We start from the raw sequence: 9,127 nt of genomic DNA, 5'->3' as shown, positions 1-9,127 counted from the left end.
ACCTTGTCTTTTCCTCTCAAGTGTGGTGCAGCCTTTGAATGAAATAGCAGCTGGCAGCAGAGGGGAGTGCTGGGGTCAAGTACTGGCTCTAGCTGAAGCACGATCATGATATTTGCCTTGTGTTGTAGTCTGTGTCATAGCATACTTGAAAATGCAGGGATTGAAAACGTATCTTCTGTTTCCAATTTCTGCATCTACTTTTCAGTTTCTGTAAATACAGCAGACCTGGAAATGAGGATCAACTCCCTCACAATCAAAGCTGTTTGATGGGTTGCGGTTGTGAAAGCAAAATTGGGGCTGGGAACAGGAGGGTGTTTATGTGATGTTCTGGTTTTGTCATTGCAAAATTATCACTGGAGGAGGTGGAGGGATGGATAGAGAAGCAGCACCGGGGCATTTGGGTGACACTGGGGACAGTGCTGCTTGCAACTGACTGGCAAGGTAGAGGGGTGGGCTGTCAGGAGGAAATGAGTTTATTTTCTATCTTTGCCTTTGCTGAAAGCAAAATAGTAAATTAAACTAGTAACAATTCACCAGGAAAGTAGCTTTGGAAAAGCAGAATTTGTACTCACACTGAGGAAATGTGCATACCTATGATGTTTTGCAGGGTTTGTAAAACCTTTCTGTTCCAAAACAGTTGTTAGGGAGGGTGAGTGTGTAACTTATACTTGAATCTACCTGCCACGTTTACATTTCTGATTATCTTTTGTAAATTGGTGCTATTTCTGTATTTAAAAAGCGGTATTTTTAATGTAAAGCTGCTTTCAGTTTGTATCTTTGCACTGCTAGTTTAATATAGATATTAATTTTATTGCTGCCTATAACTGTTGTGCTTCTCCTGCTCTGTAGCAATCTTTTTAGCTGTTTGCTTATAGCTTTACTCCAATCACAATGTTGGGATTATTATCTTTTAATCCTATCTCTTAGCAAAATATTAAACTTTTACAGAATAAAAGTGGAAGTAAAAACAAGTCTGAGACTGTGATGTCAGTATGGAAGCATTCTTTAAAATAAATAACCATCCACCATGCATTCAAATTAGTGCTGTTGAAGCCTCAAGGACCAGTGCAACGTAAGCTGGCTAATAAAGTCCTGGAGCTGACTAGGAGCATGGCTCTGCCGCTCGAGTTCTGCTCCTGTAATATGGGGCAGATGTTCTGGGTCTGACTGTCATCGTTGAGAAGCTGTAGTTGGTTGTCTAAATATGTGCCTAGGGCCTGTCACCTTGGTGCCTCCTGGCATGAAAGGTTCAAGCCCTTGCCTATGTGTGGAAGTTTCCCAGAAGCAAGGCCCTGGACTGGGTTGTGGGCAACTGTCCTTGGGAGCTACCAGCACCACAAGGGACTTGTCCCGCTACCAGGGACCTCGGGGCTCCATTAAAACCAGGGATCATTTCCTTATTGATTTCACCAAGTCCTGTGTTGCTTTTCCCCAGTAATTAAAGAGATGGGACTTAATGTCACTGAGACCCGGCTGCAAGATGTCTGTGAGTTACGACTGGCTGAGCTCCTCAGAAGTCATTTTTTAAAATGAAAACTCAGCAGCTCAATATCGTTTGGCTTATTTCTGACCTGTGACTCCACCAATATTAACTTTCTCCTTCCACTGACAGGAAAGATTATAAATTAATAAGATAAGATATGAGCTGAATGCTAACAGGCCCTCCTCCGGCCCCTTTTGTTAGGCCATGGCTGTAGCCTCCTTGGCAAAGTTCAGGGCTGTAGCTTCAAGTACTTCCCATCCACATCTGTGTGCCCGTTTGAAGTAAAAAAATAATTAGAGGGGAACATTAAACGCCCTCTGGTTTAGTTCTCTCTGTTAAAAGGGAAAATTAAAAGCTGTAGCATTGTGGATGAAAGTCTTACTGCCCCGTGGCCTGAGCTGTACAGCCAGGGCCAGCTGGGAGACCAAAATCAGCCCACAGTGCTGGAAGGTGTTACATGCTGCCAGCAAGTGAAGCTTTGATCTGGGAAAGGCATCAACCCCTGCCCCAGGGCCCAGCTGCCCCTTGTTTGAGTAATATGGAAGAGGCACCCAAGTGTCTTTGTGCAGTAGGAAAACCAGAGCAATAAAAACTACAGGAAAAATCTAACAAGATAGGTTTTGGGAAAATTACAGAGGTTACCTGGGGGCTGATTGCCAGCATTGGGTTAAGTCAGAGATCTTTTGTGAGCACGTTTGCTGTGGCATTCAGGGGCAGAAAGCCAAAGGGAAGTCAGCAAAACAGCTGCATGATGAGCTCTTCCACTGCAGGGGCCAAGCACTGCACAGCATGGGACAAGCTAGGCACAAAGAGCAGGGCTTCACTCTGTTGGCTGTGATCCTCTGAGATCTCCGTGGTAAGAAGCATTAGTGTCCAGGTTCTTTCCAAGTTAATTGGCTGCACCAGCAAGACAACAAGAATTTCAGCTGTTTTTCAGGAGGTTTCCCCAAGGCTTCCTGGGTGATTAAATGAAACCTAATAGTGTCAGTCAGCACTAAGTCAAGCTGCAAAATCCTTGGGCCTTTCCCTGCTCCACTAGGGACACGCAGCAATTCTGCTGCTGAGTGGGCAAAAACCTGCATTTCTGCTTTGCAAGATGCCGTGACGTCCAAGTCTGATAACACAGGATCTCCTAGGGAAAGGACAGCATGATCTGCCTCAGTCAGAGCTTGGAATTCCTCCATTTTCTGAATAAATAAAGCCCTCATTTTCACCCTGCAGGAGAACGTGAGCTGCCATAGGTTCTGCCTTTCCCATATCTCTGTTTCAGTGTGACAGCAGTTTCATTTAATAGATGATATGGCAAATTTAGGTGGGAGGGGAGAATGAAACTTATTTCATAATAAGATGAAAGAATGAAGTTTCTATTCCACAACAGTGAATTGTCCAAAAGGAAACAATTTACTTTCGCTAGCCAATTTGTTAATGCTGATAAAGTCCCTGTGTCTCACTGATAGCCAACAAATATGTGGCTTCCTAACCCACGCCCCTTTAAAATCTTGGTTAACTGGTAACAATTAGTTTGTGCTAAAAGCATCCTCCTGTACCTGAAATGCACAGGGAATTTAATGGACATGATGGAGAAGACACTGAAACTCTGGTCACAGCATGAAGTCAAGAGGGGATTAATGAGGCCAATTTTCCTCCGTATGTAAATGTAACTTTCCTCCTGATTCTGGAAGTGTAACGTCACTGAGGCTTGTGACATTGCACCCACCTTGCATAGCCCTGAGGAGGGAGCTGCAAGGGATGGAGATAAACCAGGTGCCCCCATGGGCTACTGTCATTATCTAGCTGTGCTGAAACTGGAAGGTTTGGAAAAAGTTGATGAACAACAGCTCTTCAGATACTTCAGGCTCCAGTGTCAAATGCTTCTTTTCCTGTCTTCCTTAGTATCAGCGTGATGCCAGAGGCTCCAATGCACTTGCTCTTGATTTGTGTTGGCTTGAAAGGAGAAAGATCTGTCTCCTGGTTCTGGGCTTACTTCTGCTTGTCCTGTACTGCATGACTTTGAGCAAATCAGTCTTTGACTTCTCTAAAACCACAACAATTACAATCAGTCAGGCCTATCACCTGGCCTCACAAGGCCTAACAAGTGTAGGTATTGTGCTGAAGGAAAGGGAAAGGGAGAGACATAGAGCTGAAGAGAGGAAGGGCAGCCCTACTGAGTAGGCTATTTCTTAAGAAATAGGTGAGCAAACACATTCCCCAGTTTGAAAATAATGTAGGGCTTTTCAACTCAGCCATAGTTGGGTGTTCACATTTCACACTAGCCATGTAGTATGAGCCTAATGGTCTTAGGCTGACCTTCTCTTACTGTCTGACCGTTATGTGACATTGATTTTTAATTTAAGACTCCTGTTCATGTGTCTTGAGGCTGAAATCACATAGATTGGAGCCCATTATGTCTACCAGACATTCACAAAAATGCTTCAAGATTCATTAGATAAAAGATTATTTTAAGAGGCTGAGGAAGAAAAAGCTTTTTCAGTCTTCCCAGCATATACAATTAAAGAGGAAAGAACATTTCAGATGCAATCAGTGAATACATTTTACTATAATCAGATAACTACACGGTGCCTTGCCAGAGTAACTAGGGCTGGGCTCCAGGAGTCTCTGCAGAGAATAAAAGGATTCACTCAGGCGCCAGCCTCCCTCCTCCCCCAGTTCTGAAGTCTCTCCAGACATTTCTTCAAGCTACTGCATGCTGCAAAGTCTTGCATGATCCTAATGAGTTGTTATCTCCTGGAGAAACCAGGAGACAGAAAGTACCAGCCTGTCAGCTCTTTTTTTGTAGCAAAGCCCTTGCCACTTGTTTTGCTAGGTAAACATGACCACAGCCTCCCTTTGCCTTTTGCAGCATGGGGAGAGTTTAATTAAGGAGAGCAAAACAAATCTCAGATGTCCATAAACGTTTTAAGCCTGTTAAAGCCCAGGAAATCTTGGTCTGGGTTATAATTCTGCATATAAGAAAGTTGTTTTTGCAGTTCTGTGCAAAATCAGTTCAGACTTCTATCCCTTTTTCAAGGAGGAATTCTTCATGGCAAAATTAAAAGGAAAAGCTGAGATGAAGTGAAAAGAAGCAGTTGTTCCTCGAGATATCTCTGCTAGGAAGCTCCACTGAATCATAGAGGTCCACTAAAATGCAATGTTGCAATCAGTCAGTGGGCAGCTGCTTAGCAGGAGTTCTTTAAGACCCCTATGGCAAAATAGAAAAGAATGAAAGAAATAAAGGAAGGAAGAAAGAAAGGAAGAAAGGAAGAATAGAACTATCTTAGCATTTTCAGAAAAAGGTGTGAATGGATTAAGGTAGACAGGAAGGCTAGCCCAGCCCCCCTGACGGCACATTTGCAACTGCTGCAGCGGAGCTTTCATGCAGGATACAAATCCCAGTTCTGTTACATTTTGAGGCAGCACTGAGGATGCTTGCATAGCTCTCGGCCACACACTCTCAAGTTCATCTGAGCAGAAGAGACATTTGGATCCATTCTCCAGAATCATTTTATAAGTTGTAGACAGCTTGAGCAGACCGGCCCAAGTCATGTTTCTCTGCTGCAACCTGCCCTCTGCCTTTGTCTCTGCAAATTCTGACTGTACCCAGCATCATTGCCTTTTCTCAGCATCATCTCCGGCCTCTAAAATCCTCTTCTGCCAGGGCAGGGGAAACAAAGTGCCTTTCTTAGAGGAAATCCTTTCCTAGAGGAGGTCCAAATCCCAATTTCTTCTGCCTTTGCTTCTGCTACCAGTAGCTCACAGCGCCTGCTCCTCCCAGGTGCCTGATAACGTCATCATTCCCCCTTGCTCAGAGCTGCTGGAAAATCTCTCTGACTCAAAGAACTCACTTGCAGCCTTGGCTGCTCTCTGGTACCCAGCTGGCACAGCACACAGAGGCTCAGGGCCATCACAGGTTGTGCTTGCATCAGTGCATCACAGTATCCCTGACCCTTCTGGCACATCCTGTCATACCCAGCACAGCTGCCAATTTATCTGGGTCTGGTTTCCAGCTGCATCAAGAGCAGCTCCTTATCCTCTTCCAGGAGGCACATGGGATTCACTCCCCCTTCGTGCCCCATTTTTCTGAGCTCAGTTGGCCATGGGGTGTTTGTAACAGCATATTTGTGAAGGAAGTAGAAGCTACTCTGAGGGAAGGACATAAATGTGGATTCTGGCTTCTTCTTGCAGTGGTGTGCATTTTGCACCCAGCTAGGGCCATCCCTGCTACTCACTGAAATGCTTACTCAACAATGTGGGATTCTGTTTGTAGCTCAAAATATTTATAGATTAAATGAAATGGAGAGGAGACTACTACTGACTGTTTTATTTCTATTGCAGCTTTAAGTGATGGATACTGTGATTCTGTGATACTGGACAGTATGCAAACATCTGTGTTACTGGTTTGTGGTACCTGGGAGAGTGGTATAGGTCTATGTTTTGATAGGAGTGCCTCCATAATGCACGGTCCCTGATTACCACAACAGGCTCATTTGGGTTAAGTGATGCCTGCAGGAGTCTGACGTCAAAACCGAAAGTAGTGCAAAGCCTTATTCCATTCACATCACAGAACATAAATCACACAAACACACACACAAGAACAACCTGCACACAAGTCTCTGCCTTGTATCACCGTGTTTCTGCTTTGCAATATCAGCTGTGACACCTGGCTCCCTGTGAATTTTTGTGATGTTATGGGTTCCCTCATTACAATAAACCTATTACATCCTTTTCATGGTTCCTCTGACCTCTATTCTCTCCTTGGTCAGCTTCCCTTAGTGTAACTTAGTGCCCACCTTGCCCCAGGTTTCCTGCCACGATCACCTCTCCAAGGTGGTGAGAGGTGAGAGGCAGCTCACGCCGTGTTTTCCCCTGGGGCCAGAAATTCAGTAGTGGGCTCAAAACTTATGGGGAATGAACTGACCAGCAGGAAAGCAGGACTCACAACAATAAATCTTGACTTGTTGAAATGAAACACAAGGTTAAAGCCCAGAGTTTGGCGCTATTTCAGATGATGACTCTCAGAATTACCCATTAACTCTTCAGTTTTAACTTGGGTGGAGCTGCATTCAGACATTTCTCAGAACTGGGCCAAGGAGAGAATCTCATCATTATCAGACCTAGGTGAGTCCCAGCAGCTTCTGTCAGGGAGCAGAGAGCTGCCTGCTGCACAGGGAGCCAAGTGTGAGCACGAGGCCCTCAGAGGCAGGATCTTCTGCAACAAGGAGCCAGGACCTGGAGGGGCAAGCCAGGGTCAGGACTGGGCCCAGGGGTCAGGCGCAGCCACTGATCACCTAGCACAGTGACAAGCAAGGCCTGAGGCCAAGCCAGGTCAAAATCAGAGGAATGAGGCCTGGGGGCAGTCCTGGCTGCTGCCCTGCTGTGATGTAGACCAGCTGGGGCCAGAGGTAGAGCCTCAGCTGGAAAGCAGCTTCCAGGGGATAGGAAGGGCAGGCCCCTGCTTTTAGCTTTCTTCTTGCTTTTATCAGCAAATAGCTGGCCTGGGAGTCATGCAGCTGAGCTCCTCAGCTTAGCCAGCAAAACGCCTACAGGGCAGGACAGCTTGATTTACTAAAGAGAAAGGGACAAACTTTAATATGCTCTTCAAGTTTAGGCAATGAATAGAAAAGCTAAAATCAACTCTCTGCAATGCTACCTCCACACAGATGCTGAAACTCAATCACATTTTCCAAAGGAAATTGGCTTCTGTTGTGCCAGAGTAGATTCCAAGATACAGAGGAAGGTTAAAGAGATTGTTTAATCCAATTGTATGATAATAAGACAAAGTGATTAATTACACCTCCATAATGAAAAAGAGATTGTGTACAGGCCTGAATCAGCTTTAACATATCACCTTGTAAGCTGACTGCGTGTTCACGTATAGCTTCTGGCATTTCTGCACTCTAATTACTAGTGTTCCTGTGTTACACCAAAGGGTAAAGCCTGTAATTACGAAGGAGAAAGACCATTCTTGTCTTGACTTGGTCCTCTCCTTGGCCAAGGAGAGCCTGGCTGAGATTAGCTAAAACCAGATGGGAGTAAAAGGAATATTCTCCTTTCAGTCGTCCTGCACACGGTGGATATTAGGATCAGTGACAAGCAGCATAGTGAGCTGTATTAAACACCTTTCCAACCAGAGATGTGCCGTTACACAAGCAGCGCCAATGCTGCAACAGTCACTAGCATTCACTGAGTGGCAGCCCACAGAAGGTCTTGTGTGCAAGGAGAATTTTTTCTAGTCACATCTGGCTAAAGCTTCTTTCTATCAAACCGATTCAGAATGTAGCTAGCATTTACTAGAACTGGTGGAAGTTTGCGTGTGACTTCCATCAGCACGACACCAAAGAAGTAATAGAATTGCCATACCAAAAGTGTGAATACCTGTCCTACTGCAGCTGAAGATACTCAAGATCTGTTCAGTTGGGGCTTATTTTTAAGCCATTCTAAGCTGTTTCCTGTCTTCTCACCAGCAATGTTGTTTGTTTACAGCAGCTGGAAAATGTATATGAGAGAAAAAAATGACATTGAAAACACTTTGGAGGACAAGATGCTGATGTTGTGGAGGAGAATAATGAAAGAAATTTAAAAGTCTCTGCAGTAACAAGGGCCAGCCAGGAATTCAACTGCAGCTGAACCAAAAAAGAAGCCGTTAAAACGCATGGAAATATGAAGCAACTTTAAAATGATCACGGGTTTGGAAACAATTATGCAAAGAATGAGCAATATCAGCAAATCCAAGTAGTCCATTACTGCATATTGCACTATGATGTTCCTTCATGACAGCCCCCTGAAACCATTCACCTGGTCTTCTACAGGATTGTAATAGCTGGTACAACTTTGTCATTCATCAAGCATTGTACAACAGCTGGAGACAGTGCTCTCTCTGCCTGTTTATATTAACTGAGTTTGAAACCCCTCTTGACCAACATCCTGGATTTCCAAGACAGCTCATTGTATGAACTATAGAATCATAGAACATCCTGAGTTGGAAGGGGCCCTCAAGGGTCATCACGTCTAATTCCTGTCTCAGCACAGAACCACCCAAAAATCAAGTGAGGGGTAAAGAATCTTGTCTCCTGGGTGTTACATTCACACCCTTGGAGATGAGGATTACAAGGAGCACAGAACTATATTACTGTTACAGGGACAATCCCTGCTTTCTTGTACAGCATTGGCATTTAGGAATTAACAATACTAAAAAGTAGGAAATGCAGAGTAACTCACCAGTGAGGGTGAGTTACGCTTATTGCAGCAATTCTTGAAAAAAGCAGTAGAAAATTTGTCTGAAAATTGGAGACATTTTCAGTCATGTCCCCCGTGGTAAACAAAGAACTGTCCCACCTAGTACTTTCTCCAGAAAAGCATTATTTTTAAAGGATCCAATGAATCTGTGTCAGTCTGCTCTCTGAAGCTTTTCTACCACATTTTAATTGAGTCTTCGTTACAGTATGGTGGAGCTTCCACAGATAAAGGGCAAGAATCTTTCTTTTCTTTTTTTTTTTTTGCTTTTTTTTTCTGTTTTATTACAATGTCACCAATTTTACTGGAATTTCGAAATTCAACTTTTGCTAGTTTGGATGAACTCATGAGCTCTGTCAGCAGAAATTCATTGATCAATCACATTTGTGAATTCTGTTTGAGGAGTTTGGTTTC

The sequence above is a fragment of the Centrocercus urophasianus genome, unplaced genomic scaffold (assembly GCF_019232065.1).
Source record: "Centrocercus urophasianus isolate 14NV4802_14NV808 unplaced genomic scaffold, USGS_Curo_1.0 seq_15, whole genome shotgun sequence".
In the NCBI taxonomy this organism is placed as follows: Eukaryota; Metazoa; Chordata; class Aves; order Galliformes; family Phasianidae; genus Centrocercus; species Centrocercus urophasianus.
The sequence above is the reverse complement of the archived record's forward strand: the minus strand, read 5'-3'. Positions refer to the sequence as shown.